The sequence below is a fragment of the Sminthopsis crassicaudata genome, chromosome 6, assembly GCF_048593235.1.
Source record: "Sminthopsis crassicaudata isolate SCR6 chromosome 6, ASM4859323v1, whole genome shotgun sequence".
Taxonomy (NCBI): domain Eukaryota; kingdom Metazoa; phylum Chordata; class Mammalia; order Dasyuromorphia; family Dasyuridae; genus Sminthopsis; species Sminthopsis crassicaudata.
Window position 1 is genome coordinate 67848207 of NC_133622.1, and position 13598 is coordinate 67861804.

Consider the following 13598-nt stretch of genomic DNA (forward strand, 5'->3'; position numbering starts at 1 on the left):
GTGATCTCCACATTCAATTATGTGGCCCCATGTGGGGTCAGCACCCTTAGTTTAAGAAATTTGCTCTAGATGAAATCTCATGGAGCTCACAGACTCATGAAAGAATAAGGAACAAGCATTCTAGGACAGACTATGGCATGAGCTTTGCATAGAAGAGTTGCAAAATCAAGAATAGAAACTCATCTCTTTGGGATGATTTAGTGACTCTCCTATATCATTCCCTTCAGATCACTACCCTAGGTTCTCTTTTTTTCTTTTTAAAGGAGACAAGTTGTTCTTTTTCAATATTTCCTCCAAAAGTTTCCCTTCCTTATCTTTATATGGGAAAGAGACTAGAGATACAAGTTAACTGTATATTTCAAATATTGGCACCCTTTTCCTGATTTCCCTGAATTTATTTGTCTAACATCTTTGTTCCTTGCCTTCTTTTTGTTCAGAGATGTAAAAGGAAAACATTTCAAGCAAATAAAAACTATTTCCTGTTTCTCACCACATGCTACCTATTTTCTCCTGTGCATTAGACAGTTAGAGCTTAATTTATGCATTTCTTCCTTGTTTGATTGGAATTTTGTTGTGATTTTTATTTTGGTGAAACAAAAACTCATTAATTTAGACTAATTAGTGGCAGGAAAGGAGGGTCAGCATACAGTGGTAGAAAGAATGAATTCAGAATAGTTTGAGGAAAAGTAACAGAAAACTATCTTCTGACTCAGAAAATTTCAAACTCCTTACAGCCAAGCAAATATCTCCCAAGGAGGAAAATAAGAAAAGAGCCTATGTAGAATTAAAAAAAAACAATGATCCAAGCCACAACTACCATTCAGAATTACATACCAAAGCCGGAAAGAAGAGGCTTCTATTTATCGTCTTGACATCAGTTTACTTAAATCCTTCATAATCCCATATGACCATAGCTGGACAGACACACAGAAGCTTCTCTCATTGAAACAGAGTCTGCTAAACATATAACTAGCTCGACTTTACGGTGGTAAGTGTTGAAGGGTGCTCGCCCTAGTTGGGCTCCCTGCCAATTCTGAGTGGTTAACCCTGTCATATAGCCTTTCATGTTCACAGTCTGGGCACCTCTTGCCTGCTAAATATTTATCTAATCCAATTTGGCCAATCAAACGTCAAGTTTGATAAATGATTATAGTAACAGGCAGTTCTAAACCCAGAGACCCCAGTACTTCCTCAGGTCAGCCTTTGGCTTTGTTTAATCAAGTGGTTGGGAGAACATATGAGGAAGAAAAGGATGAGAAAAGAAGGAAAAAAGAAAAGGAGAAAAAGAAGGAAGGAAATAAGGGAAGTGTGTGTGTGTGTGTGTGTGTGTGTGTGTGTGTGTGTGAGAGAGAGAGAGAGAGAGAGAGAGAGAGAGAGAGAGAGAGAGAGAGAGAGAGAGAGAGAGAGAGAGAGAGAGAGGAGAGGAGAGGAGAGGAGAGGAGAGGAGAGGAGAGGAGAGGAGAGGAGAGGAGAGGAGAGGAGAGGAGAGGAGAGGAGAGGAGAGGAGAGGAGAGGAGAGGAGAGGAGAGGAGAGGAGAGGAGAGGAGAGGAGAGGAGAAAGAGGAGAGGAGAGGAGAGGAGAGGAGAGGAGAGGAGAGGAGAGGAGAGAGAGAGAGACAGACAGACAGACAGACAGCTTCTTTCTACCCAGTGGAGATACTGATAAACAAATTTAAAAAAGGAACTTAGTTTTCAACCTGATGTCATTTTCCCTTCTACTGTGAGCATATGTGCCTCCATCTTCCCCTTCCTATTTAGAATTCCTTCAAAGAAAGGATGAAGTGGACTCCAAGAGCTCATTTAGTTTTGTTCCATCCTTTTCTTCCCACCCACCGGGTCACTGGCATATAGTGGTAACAGACATATAGTCACTTCAGAAGAAGAAATCCAACTGAACTGTGAAGACCCATTTGTCCCTCCTAAATCACAATGAAGCCTGAAGAACCACAAATGCTCATGGTGTGAGCATTCACACTCTGTCATTATCTCTTTAAAAAAAAAAAAAATATATATATATATATATATATATATATATATATATATATATGTATGTATAGTGCTGGATTTTTTTCTCTGCAGAAGGAAATGGGCCCTCAGGCAAATAGTGAATATGTGCTTGTTGGATCTTGTGCTTGGTTTGTCTCCACAAAGCTAAGCTGTCTTAGTATCACCTGGTGCCATCTACAGAAAAGAAGCTTCCGTTCATGTATTTTCTGAGCCAAGCGTTTCCATGCTTTTTCAGTTAATTAATGATCTGGCCAATGGATGAAGTGCCAATATTTGTTAGATTAGAGTGTATTAAATCATAATTTTTTTTACTAATCCCCTCTCCCGTCCCTCCAACTCATCTCTCCTTCTTTTACTCCCCTAACATAGCTGCCATCTCATATTCTAAGGCCTTCTAACAGATGGAGTCACATGGTAACCATAAAGACACTTGTGATTTTTTTTTGGTCCGATTTTCTATTAATCCTTACAAGTTTATTAGTTCTGACTCATAACAATCCATCACCTCTAAGTACAATAAATGATGCTTGGAAATTAATACTCACATTTTGGCGGAGGAGGTTTTACATATTAAATTATCTTTAAAGTTATAAATAAATAACATCCATGAAGTAGATCGAAGCAATAAACATATATTCAGCAAGCTTAATATTCAGGAAGCTTAATATTCAGCAAACTAAACCTATTGCAGCAATCTCTTGCTAATGGCCCCACCACTGGTACCCTCCTCCCAGTGCCTGTAAACAGCATAAATCCATCCCAGAAAACCCTGTGGTCCTTTTCTTTTCTTATGACAAATAACATTTCTCTTATCTCTATTCTGGACCCTAAGGAATATAAAAGGTTTATTGACCCTGGATGTATCATTCACAAGCTTCTTTATTTTTCATCCACCACTGCTCCTGCCCCAAATGCTCAAAATAAATGTTACTTATGATACTTTAAAAAAGGAACCCACTTAAAATAAACCTGATTAAAATCATGAGCACAACTCATGGACCAAAGCAAATTGAAGCCTAACCCTCAGGAAGGCAGAAGCTTGGTATTCCACAGATAGGCGAATTTATTTTTACTATATTATCAAAGGTTAAGGGCTGGAGAGGGCCTAGTTTCCACAAAGTGTCAAACAACTTTGCTATATTATCATATGTCATTAAATCAGAAAACATCTGCCCAACTAAAATACACACACATAAAACATACACACGCACATGCACACATTCACACACAGAGATATGAAAAAAGCAATCTAAAACGCTTGCCCCTGTTTTGTCAATTAAAAATGCTAATTCTTGCTTACTGTATTTTAGTTGATTTTAAATAAATATTGCTCAGAAATAAAGTCACGGTAGAAAGCCTCTATACCAGTATTAAATGGATATAAATTATCTTGCTTTTCTTAGCAAGAGCCCTTAAAGAGGTGTAACCCTTTAACTCTCATACTGTTACTATTACAGCAACACAATGATGTGTATGTCATTTGTTGCTCTTTAGTCTCCAAATCATTCTTACTTTTTAATTGACACAACCACAAAACTCTCCTAGAATATCAATTATCCATCATCATCTCTGGGATTTCCCCCTCCCCTCATCACCAATCTCCTACATTTTGATACTTTTCTTCTATTAGACTGTAAGCTTCTTGTGGATGGATACTTTTTCTCTTTTATATTTGTATCTTAGAACAATGTCTGCCACAGACATGCTTTTTCATTCACTCATTTATTTATTCATTTATTCTAGATTTAAAAGGTCCCTTCCAACTGCACAATTCTATGAGTCTATGAGATGAGGTTCATTAAAGTCTGTGAATTTAGGATTACTATTAGATTGCTGGCCACTCCCATGCTGCCAAAGGATAACATCTCGATTAGAATAGTTCTATTTGATGTGTGAGGCAGAAAAGCCCTCTATGAAATCTTAACTTTTAAGCCTGTCTTTTTTTCTCTTTCTACTTTTCTCCATATTGACTTGTTGTGAATTTAGGGTAGCTAGGTTCATAAATTATATACTACCTTTCCTACTTTCCCTCAACCATCCCAGGCTTCAGCATCTCAAAACCCAGACAGTTAAAGATGCACCATCGTCAACTTTGTGTCCCTGCTGGATTCTAAGGCTAGATAGTGAAACACTGATTTAGTACCTGTCTGCTACGGGAATAGCAGTTCTTTGATACACATACATACATAGCATGCACTTGGGTCATATCTCTCTACCCCATCTTTCTCCCTTCCCTCTGTCCACTTCCCTCTCTCAGGGTGTCTCTGTCTCTGCCTATTTTTGTCTCTCTGTCTCTGCTTTTCTTTTTATCTCTCTGTCTTTTTCTGTTTCTTTCTATGTCTCTGCTGTTTCTTTCTCTCTTTGTCTCTTTCTTTCTCATTCTCTTCTGCTTCCTTGCTCTCCAACCCCAGCCCAAGCCTTCTTTCTGTTCTTTCACCACAAATGTGTCTTCATTTGCAGGCTAAGTGCAGCCTTGTGGGGCTAGGAGATTCTAACAACACATGTAATAACTTATCCTGAATCCTTAATGACAAACATTTTATAATTGCAGAGAATACCTAATGAAAGATACTTTCTTCCTCCTGATGGGGGGGAGGGAGCCCATGAAGACAGAATGCGGCATAAATTTTAGAAATGGGATTCACTGCAATGGTAGTTTTTTTAAAACTTTACTGTATTATAATGTTACAAAAGATGGTTCTTTTGGGGGTGAAGGTGGAGTAGTGTATTCAGAAATTACTGTGATATATAAAGAGAAGGCATTACAAAAATTGAATTTCTCTCTAACCCCCGAAATCATTAACATTTGAAATTGTCCCCTCTCTGAGCAGGAACTAAATTTGGGTGGTGGAAGTTCTAAATGTTTGATTTCAGGAGAACAGAATCTTAATGTAGATGGGGCTTTAGGAAGATGTCTGGAATAGTCCACTGCCTCTGTTATAGTGTTTCTTAGAGAAAAAAAAGTTTGTGTTTGTAGAATTATGGTGATGATTAGTTCTAGGATGAGGAATCTGGGACTTACAAAAGGTAAAGTGAGATTAGACCTTTAATTTTGGGTAGAAAACTGACTCCAACTTTTGCCATGACATGACATGAATAAACTGGAAGTCTAACTATTGTCTCATACAAATGAAATAAGACTTTGGGTGCCTGTTGGGCACATACATTCAATCCAATTGGACAACAAATTACTAAGTATTTACTACAGATCAGGCACTGTGGTAGACATTGGGCTTATAAAGATGAAAAGTAAGATGCATCTAGGTGGTGTAGTAGATAGAGAATCATCACTGAAGTTGGGAGGACCTGAGTTCAAATCTTGCCTCAGACATTTACTAGCTTACCCTGGATAAATTACTTAACCCGGTTTGTCTCGGTTTTCTTATCTGAAATGGGATGTAGAAGGAAATGGCAAACCATTCCAGTATCTTTGCTAGGAAAACCCCAAATGGTCTCACAAAGAGTTGGACATGATTGAAACAACTAAACACCAAAAACATTATATAATTATGAATCACAAAATACAATAGTTATAGAAAAATCAAGAGCAGTTAGGTGGTGCGTTGAACAGTGCACCGACCCTGTAGTCTGGAGGACTTAAATTCAAATCTCAGACACTTGACACTAACTGTCAAGTTAAGTCACTTAACTCCAACTGCCTCAATCAACAAAGAAAATACCAAAAGTGACAGATTATACTCTGAGTTTACAATTTTCCAAAGAGATATTTATTACAGATAAAGAAACAGAATCTTAGAGAGGTGAGCTGGAAGGGGCTTTAAAAGACAGCTGGCCCAGTGTCAGATTATGCTCATATTATAAATGAGCAAACTGAATCCTAAGAAGGTGAAAATATTTGCATCAAATAAAATAGGTTGTAAGCATCAAAATCAGAATTCCTATAACTTCCCATCCAAATGTTCTTCTAACTATACCAAGAATATAAAAGAAAAAAGCAACCTACTCAGCTTTTTATCTACAGAAAGGCAGCTCCTCCCCCCATGTCCGCTAGGATCAAGATAAGTCACTTCATTGATCTAAATTTTGATGGTTTTTGGCATAGTTTTCTTTACTGATGTCCCAGTGTTGTTTTCTTGCTTCTATTTGAATACTCTCCCAGCACCCCCACCCCCAGAATTATAACTAGGATAAGGTAATACTGAATGTAGATGGTGCTGAAAATCTGTCTTCACCATGTAATAAATTTTTTTTGAAACCACATTTCAAGATTACATTGGTGAAAGGAATATCTAAGCTGACAGATTTCCTATAAAATATGAAATGGATTTAATAATCAGAAATAGTACCTGTGGCTTTGTGTTCCCAATTTATGTGCATGGCTGAAAGGACTGGAATCAATCTACCTCTACTTATAATCCTTTCCCTTCTTTTACTAGGCTGCACACTGACTTTAATCAAAAAAGGGCTATCCTTGTGTCCTGACCTGAGCCACAATCTCCAAAGAATCAGGTTTCTCCTCTGGTGATGAAGAGTTTGGACTAAAATGATATCCAAAGGTCTTTGCCAGCTCTAAAAGTCTATGAAACGATGATCACTAGTGCCAAATTGGTTTGCTGGCTACTCTTGATATCTAACATCACCAAGTTATCATGCATTATTTCAGCACATTTTTTAAGAGTTTGGATTTTTTTTGCCCTATCCTAACTCTGGTTAGTCCATTTAATTCATCACACACAACCTTCATATAGAAATTCTGTAGACATTTTCTAGACTTATCCTGCCCCATGGAGATATCAGTACATTAATTGAGATTGTTTATGACCACCATGCAGATGACATCTACAGCCTAGGCTAGAACTTCATGCTACCCTAGGACATAATCAGACACTTTTATCTTCCCTATCCTCATTGCCAAATGCTAATTATTTTGATTAAAACCAAAAATAACAGCAATACTGTTTTAAGAACAACTTTAAGTGAATAAATAATTTTCACTATTATAAATACACAAATTAAATGAAAAGGACATGTGAAGGAAGATACTATCTGCATCTAGAGAAAGAATTGATAAATAGAAGGATGTATGGAATGATTTCACATATATGTGCCTATTTCTGTTTAATGGTAGCTGTGGGGGAAAGGGAGAGGAAAGGCACCAAAAAGAAATTTACAAAATAATTTTACTATATATATTTAAAAGGAATATCAAGTTGTACGTAATAGAATTGCAGTTTCGTGTGCAATTATCTTTCTTATGATACTATATTATAGAAATGCTTGTTTTGTTCCTAAATTTAAAATAAAATAAGTAAAGTGAATCTCTGTGCAATCAATAAACATTCATTAAGTGCTTACTGTGTAGCAGGTACTGTGTTAAACTATTCAACATGGGTATTTGGCACTAGTGATCATAGTTTCATAGACTTTTAGAGCTGGCAAAGACCTTTGGACAGTCTTAAGTGTACAATGGCAGAATTTGTTAATAGAATTCAGTTTCACATAATCAATTAAAATACGTGTTCACAGTACAGTTTCCTGATGAACAGGTGGATTTCAGAAAAAGCCTGGAAAGACTTATATGAACTGATGTTGAATAAAGGTGAGTAGAATTAGAATAAAGGTGAGTAGAACTAGAGTAGAATAGAACTAGAAGAACATTGTACACAATAACAGCGAGATTGTGTGATGATCAAGTATAAGAGAGTTAGCTCTTCTCAACAGTACAGTGATTCAAGACAATTCCAATGTTCTTGGGATGGAAAATGTATTATTTTTACTTTTATTTTATTTCTTCTTTCTTGTGGTTTTTCCCTTTTGTTCTGATTTTTCTTTCACAATGTGACTGATAGAAATATATTTAAAATGTATACATGTATAACCTATATGAGATTGCTTACTATCTTGGAGTGGGGAAAGGAAAGGAAGGGAGGGAGAAAAAATTTGGAACTCGAAATCTTACAGAAATGAATGTTGAAAATTATCATTACATGTAATTGGAAAAATAAAATACTATTAAATGAAAAAATATAATTTTTCAGTGTAGACTGACATATCATCTTCACGATCTTCACAAATGTTAGTGTGCAGGATCCTGTTCTGATTTGACTGAATCTGGCAAGCTTTGATTACACCTCTACTGTATTCTAAGCATTGTGAGAGGTATAAGACCCTCTAGAATCTATATGCTCACAAATAATTATACAGAGAGTAAACACAAAGAAATTTCAGGAAGAAACATTAACAACTGGAGGGATTGGGAAGGGGATCCTATAAGAAGGATGCCTGAATTGGACCTAAAATGAAGTTAGGAGAAAACACATTACACATGAGGGACACCTCTATGAAGGAAAAGAGGTGAGAGGTTGGATGTCATAAAAGAAGATAGGCAAGTGGGCTAGTTTTACTGAAATATAGAGTGTGGGGAAAAGAGTAATGTGAGACCAATCAGGAACACAGATTGAAGTCAACTCTGAAAGGCTTTAAATGCCAGACAGAGGAGTTTGTATTTTTTTAAATCAATCTACAGGGAGATTTTTTTTTTTTTGAGTGAATGGGATGGTCAGATCTGTGTGAAAATCTGGGAGTGGGAGAGGAAGGGGAATGAAGAAGGATCTGGACTTGGAAAAGGCTATTGGATTTGGATCTAGGAGATCATAATTATTTTGGATTAAGTAGTTTGGTGAGGTCAGTAGCCAGAGTTCAAGGTTTTGAGAAGTGAATGGAAACAAAAGAAGTAGAAACAACAAGTGTAGACAGGAGTTTGGCACAGAAGAGGGGAGAAAGATACAGGAAAATAGCTTGAAAGGATGGTAGGTCAAGAAGTTTGTTTTTTTTTTCCTTTAAAGAATATGGAAAATCTGAACTTTTTAGGCAACAAGGTAGAAATCAGAGAATAGAGTGAGACTGACAATTAGGGGAAAGGAGGAGATTTTAAAAGATCAAGTGATTTTTAAAAATTACAATTTTAATATCCCATGTAGCCTTGCTTAACATAGTCAGCTGTCTAAGCTGGACAATATCTAAAGCTTATAGGCAAATAGAGGAAGAAGCATGGTTTTTCAGTGTGTCCCATGAACTCTTGTATGTATTTATGAATATGGACTTTTAGAACACAAGTCATCAATATATAACTTGTTCTTTCATCCTAGGCAGAGATTTCCAAGCACCAGAACATCATCTAAGAAGGGAATTGGCCACTTCTCCAAAGTAGTGTGTCAAGCTGCTAAACCCTGTTCTTCAGGCATATTTTGAGGAAAAGGGAATGGTGGTAATAACCAGATGTTGATTCTGGGGAGCAGGAGCAGAAGGTTACCATGTGTCAACTCTGATAAGTGGCAAGCATGGCAGAGGAAACCAACCCATATGCCACTGATATTCTGACCACATGCCATGAATACATGGGCTGCCAACCCCTGTTCTAACATTAATCTGACATCAGCTTCCACGTTTTCTCCAATATGGCAACATACAATGGCATGAATAAAACTACACAAAATGTACAATGTTGCTGGTGGTAGAACCACTTAAGAGAAAACTTAAGAGAAGATGAAGAAGAACACGCATGTCCTAACTACTAGAGAAATTGGATGGCATAGATGAGTCAAAACAGAGTGTTGGGAAAACCTAAATAAGAACTTCAGGAATTTTTTGACTGTTTCTGCACAATGTCCTTTGCTGACTCATCATCATACTCTGAAGGACTGATTTGTTCTTTTTCTTTTTCTGTCTCTCTGTGTCTGTATCTCCCTCCCTCCTTCCTTCCTTCCTTCCTTCCTTCCTTCCTTCCTTCCTTCCTTCCTTCCTTCCTTCCTTCCTTCCTTCCTTCCTTCCTTCCTTCCTTCCTTCCTTCCTTCTTTCTTTCTTTCTTTCTTTCTTTCTTTCTTTCTTTCTTTCTTTCTTTCTTTCTTTCTTTCTTTCTTTCTTTCTTTCTTTCTTTCTTTCTTTCTTTCTTTCTTTTTATTTCTTCCTTCCTTCTTCTCTTCTTTTTCTTCCTGTCTCTCTCTCTCTGATCTCCCAAACTTCTAGTGTTCTCACTTTCCAAATGCTATTCCTTACACATGGCACTCCAGCTCCATGTCTTTGCCCTGGCTATCTTCTATACTTGAAATACATCCCTTCCTAACTTCTATCTCTTGGAATCTGGTTTCCGTTCAAGTACCATCTTTTGGATGAAGCCTTGCCTGATTTACTCCAACTGCTAATGATCTCTTCTTTCAAAAATTATTTCATATTCATTCACTTTATATATTTTTCATATCTCCTCTATCTCCTTTATCAAAACATAAGTTCCCTGAGGGAAGGCAGTTTTATTTTTGGTTTTATATCCCCAATACTTAGCATAGTATTTGGCAGTGATCTAATAAATATTTGTTGTTTGAATGATTGTTTGAATGTTGAATGAATGGTATCTCAAATTATTGATTCCGATGAATACTGGAAAAAAAAGGTTTGTTTTTTCTTTTTAGGTCTTCTTTTCTATTTACTGTGCATGTATGTGATGGGGAATGGGATGTCGGTGAAGGTAGGGATGAGGGGTGGATACTTGAAGATTCTTTGAGTCATGCTATTAACTGTATTAAATAGAACCCTATCCAGGAATATTCTATCCAGTCTATCAGAGATTCACCTGCTCAAACTCTTAGAGAGGGTTTTATTTCAATTATTATATGTCCATTAGAATGTTTGATTTAAATCATCAAGAAGTCTCAATAAAATATGGTTTTTCCTCAAATAAACTGTACAAGAAAGGAAATACTATTATTATATAGAGTGCTGGTCTCTAATGCAGGACCATTAGTATTTAAATCCCTCCGACACATATCGCTTGTACTTTACTTCTCAATATCCCAGACAACTCTCAAAAGATTTTAAGCTATAGAACAGATGCTGATTTCCACTAGTATAGGGAGTTTTCTCATTGAGAACCATTAAAATTACCAGTCTAACCCAAAGTGGATAAAAAGAAAAGCAGAAATGTGAAAGGTTCATAGAATTTTCAAAGCTAGTCTTCATTCTCAAAAACAAATTTTTATAGAAGATACATCCATATGAAGGGTCTATGATCCTCTTCATCAACTATCACTCTAAATAAACTGTAGGGAATCATCAGTCACATGCAGAGGTTAACTGTTTGCCCAGGGTCACAAAACTGCTAAGTATCAGAGATGGGATTTTAAGATCTCCAGTACACAACTCTAACCACTATGCAATACTGCTTTTTACACTCTGATTCCTATTCCCCTAGTGCCTTCCCTTCCCAAATTATCTTATATTAATTATATGTAAACATATATATCCATATATGTTTACATATAATTAATATATATACTATATTATACATATAATTAATATATACTATATATATAATATTGAATTTATTTTTCACATTGTCTGTTGATTATATCAAAAAACTGAAAGATTATTTGGTTGTTCTATAAAATAAAGCTGATATTTCATCATCCCATGGAAGTAACCCTGTATTTTCCAAATCCATGCCCACAAAACACAAGCTCTAGCAGATCCTACAAAACTAGACAGCGTCTCCTTTCCAAGGACCAACCTAGGTAATGTGGAGAATTTTTTCATCCATTAGCCATGAGATAAGTGGTTTGGTCATTGTGACCTACTGAGGTAATAAAAATATAAAATGACCAAGCTGTCTTGTGCCAGCTTCTGCAGCCATTATGGTGGAGTGATTTAAAAAGGTGCCTGTGGAGAGAAGGATCCTAAAGACTTCAGAGTTCTTAAATTGTCTCCAATCATTTATTTAGTCATTAGTACTCTTAATGTATTATCTTTGACCAATGACCAATGAGTTAGCACACTACAGGAGGAACTGAGCCACATCTATATTGACATTCTTGCAATAAATGATACCAGAAGACAAAGATGTTCTAGTTAAGTGGGAAAAAAAGGTTGCAGATTATCCTTGGGGAGGAAAATAAAAGAGCCGGAAGAACTAATATCAATATGTGCTGAAAAAGAAGAAGAATTATTCTGTGGGACAGGCTGTCATTGCACCTCACGGGGTCTATGTTGTGAGACCACCATAAAAGCATTTGCAGACTATGCTCCAACACTGAATCCCAGAAGTTGAAACAGTAAAGAAACCCAGTGGAAAAAAAATGGTGCATTCTTTCAAACCAAGGTAGCAGAGATAGCACTGTAAGACTCAATAATGTCCATTCAGAGGTAACTATCTTTTATATGCCTCCTGGAATCTATTAAATATTAAAATACATAAAAGGAAGATTTTTGTGTCATACAGCATATGACACAGGCAAAGACATGGCAAAGCCTATGGTCTACCCTAGTGGAAGGAATATCCTTATCACTGAGATAATGAAGTCATGGGAATATCAAAGTAAATGAAATAAGTACTTGTGACATCACATGGAGGAGAACCATTTTTGATTCAATACCTTAATCATGGATTCCAATTGTTACTAATAACTAACATTAAATCCAATGTCCTTAAATACTGGAACGATATGAGGTATTGTCATTGTGAATACACCCTCCACTGATTCTGAATTGCTATCCCTCTCTCTGAATTAGCAGATCATTTTGGAGAATTGTTGTGGTTAGCATTATGTTATATCATGTCTAACATGATGCTGATAAATAACATTTTTGTGAATACCTGCAATTTTTATATAAAAGCTTTTATTTTCTACATATTTTTCTTCAATAACATATCCTTACAATTATTTGAGTCTCAAAGCAAAAATATACTTAAAAATTTTAAGTCTTTAGTTATAAATATGAAAAAGGTGGTTAAACAATTATTAATCCAGATTTTCAGTAAAGTCAAAATGAAAAACCTAAAATTCTGCTATTATGATGAAATTACCTTTCCAATTAGAAATGAATTTTAATGTCAAATCCTTTTCTACTAGACCAAAGGTGGCACTAAATTACTGGTAAGAAATGGTATTTTGAGGATGCTCTTTTTAAATGGGCCAGGAACATTTATTACCCAAATCATTCTTTTAATAGTCTATATTATTAAATATCCTTGTACATCCATAGGACTCTCTAACTAGACTATTCTTGAAGGACCAGAAACATTTCCCCCCTCCCCATCACTTAAAGTATTATCTTCTACATAGTTAGTGCTTGATAGGTATTTCTTGATGAAGATAAGGAATATTATGGAATAAATAATCTAGAAAGGATGATAATATACCTACTTGATATGTGAATTCAACTATTTTTTACCAAATTGTTTAGAGTCACTTCTAATCGTAATAGTAAAACAGCCATGACATGGTGAGGAGATAAAGGAGAGTTTTCTGGAAGGGGGAAATAGAATAGTCATTGAAGATTCTTCAATAGAGAGGGGGTCATGATTCCATTGGCTGCACTGATGATATGGAAACTGAATTATGGAGACAGCTGAAAGCAACACAGCGTTCCTTGGCATCTAACAGCTGCTACACTGGCATGGGGAGGTAGATGGCAGCTGAACACTGAACAGTGCCATGAAGAGCATTCCTGATTTTCCTTTAACATCCTCTTTCCCCTGGCTGTTACATGGCCATATAGAAAATGAGGCTATAGGCGCCCTTCTGGGGATACATCCCTGCTATCTGCAGAGAGAAACTTTATTCCCCATAGGGATGTCTTGG

At 36.3% G+C, this 13598-nt stretch overlaps 1 protein-coding gene across 4 annotated transcripts in view; it reads right to left on the reverse strand.

Moving 5' to 3' along the window:
• MAML3 (mastermind like transcriptional coactivator 3) overlaps positions 1–13598 on the reverse strand; it is a 531295-nt gene that overhangs the window by 262227 nt on the left and 255470 nt on the right. Inside the window, exon 1 of one of the 4 annotated variants that reach the window (XM_074274771.1) lies at positions 835–1236. The exons of the other annotated variants lie outside the window; for them this stretch is intronic. The gene's annotated coding sequence lies outside the window, so the exon portion shown is untranslated. Of the gene's footprint in view, positions 1–834; positions 1237–13598 lie in introns of those variants that run through there. 4 annotated transcript variants of the gene reach the window in all.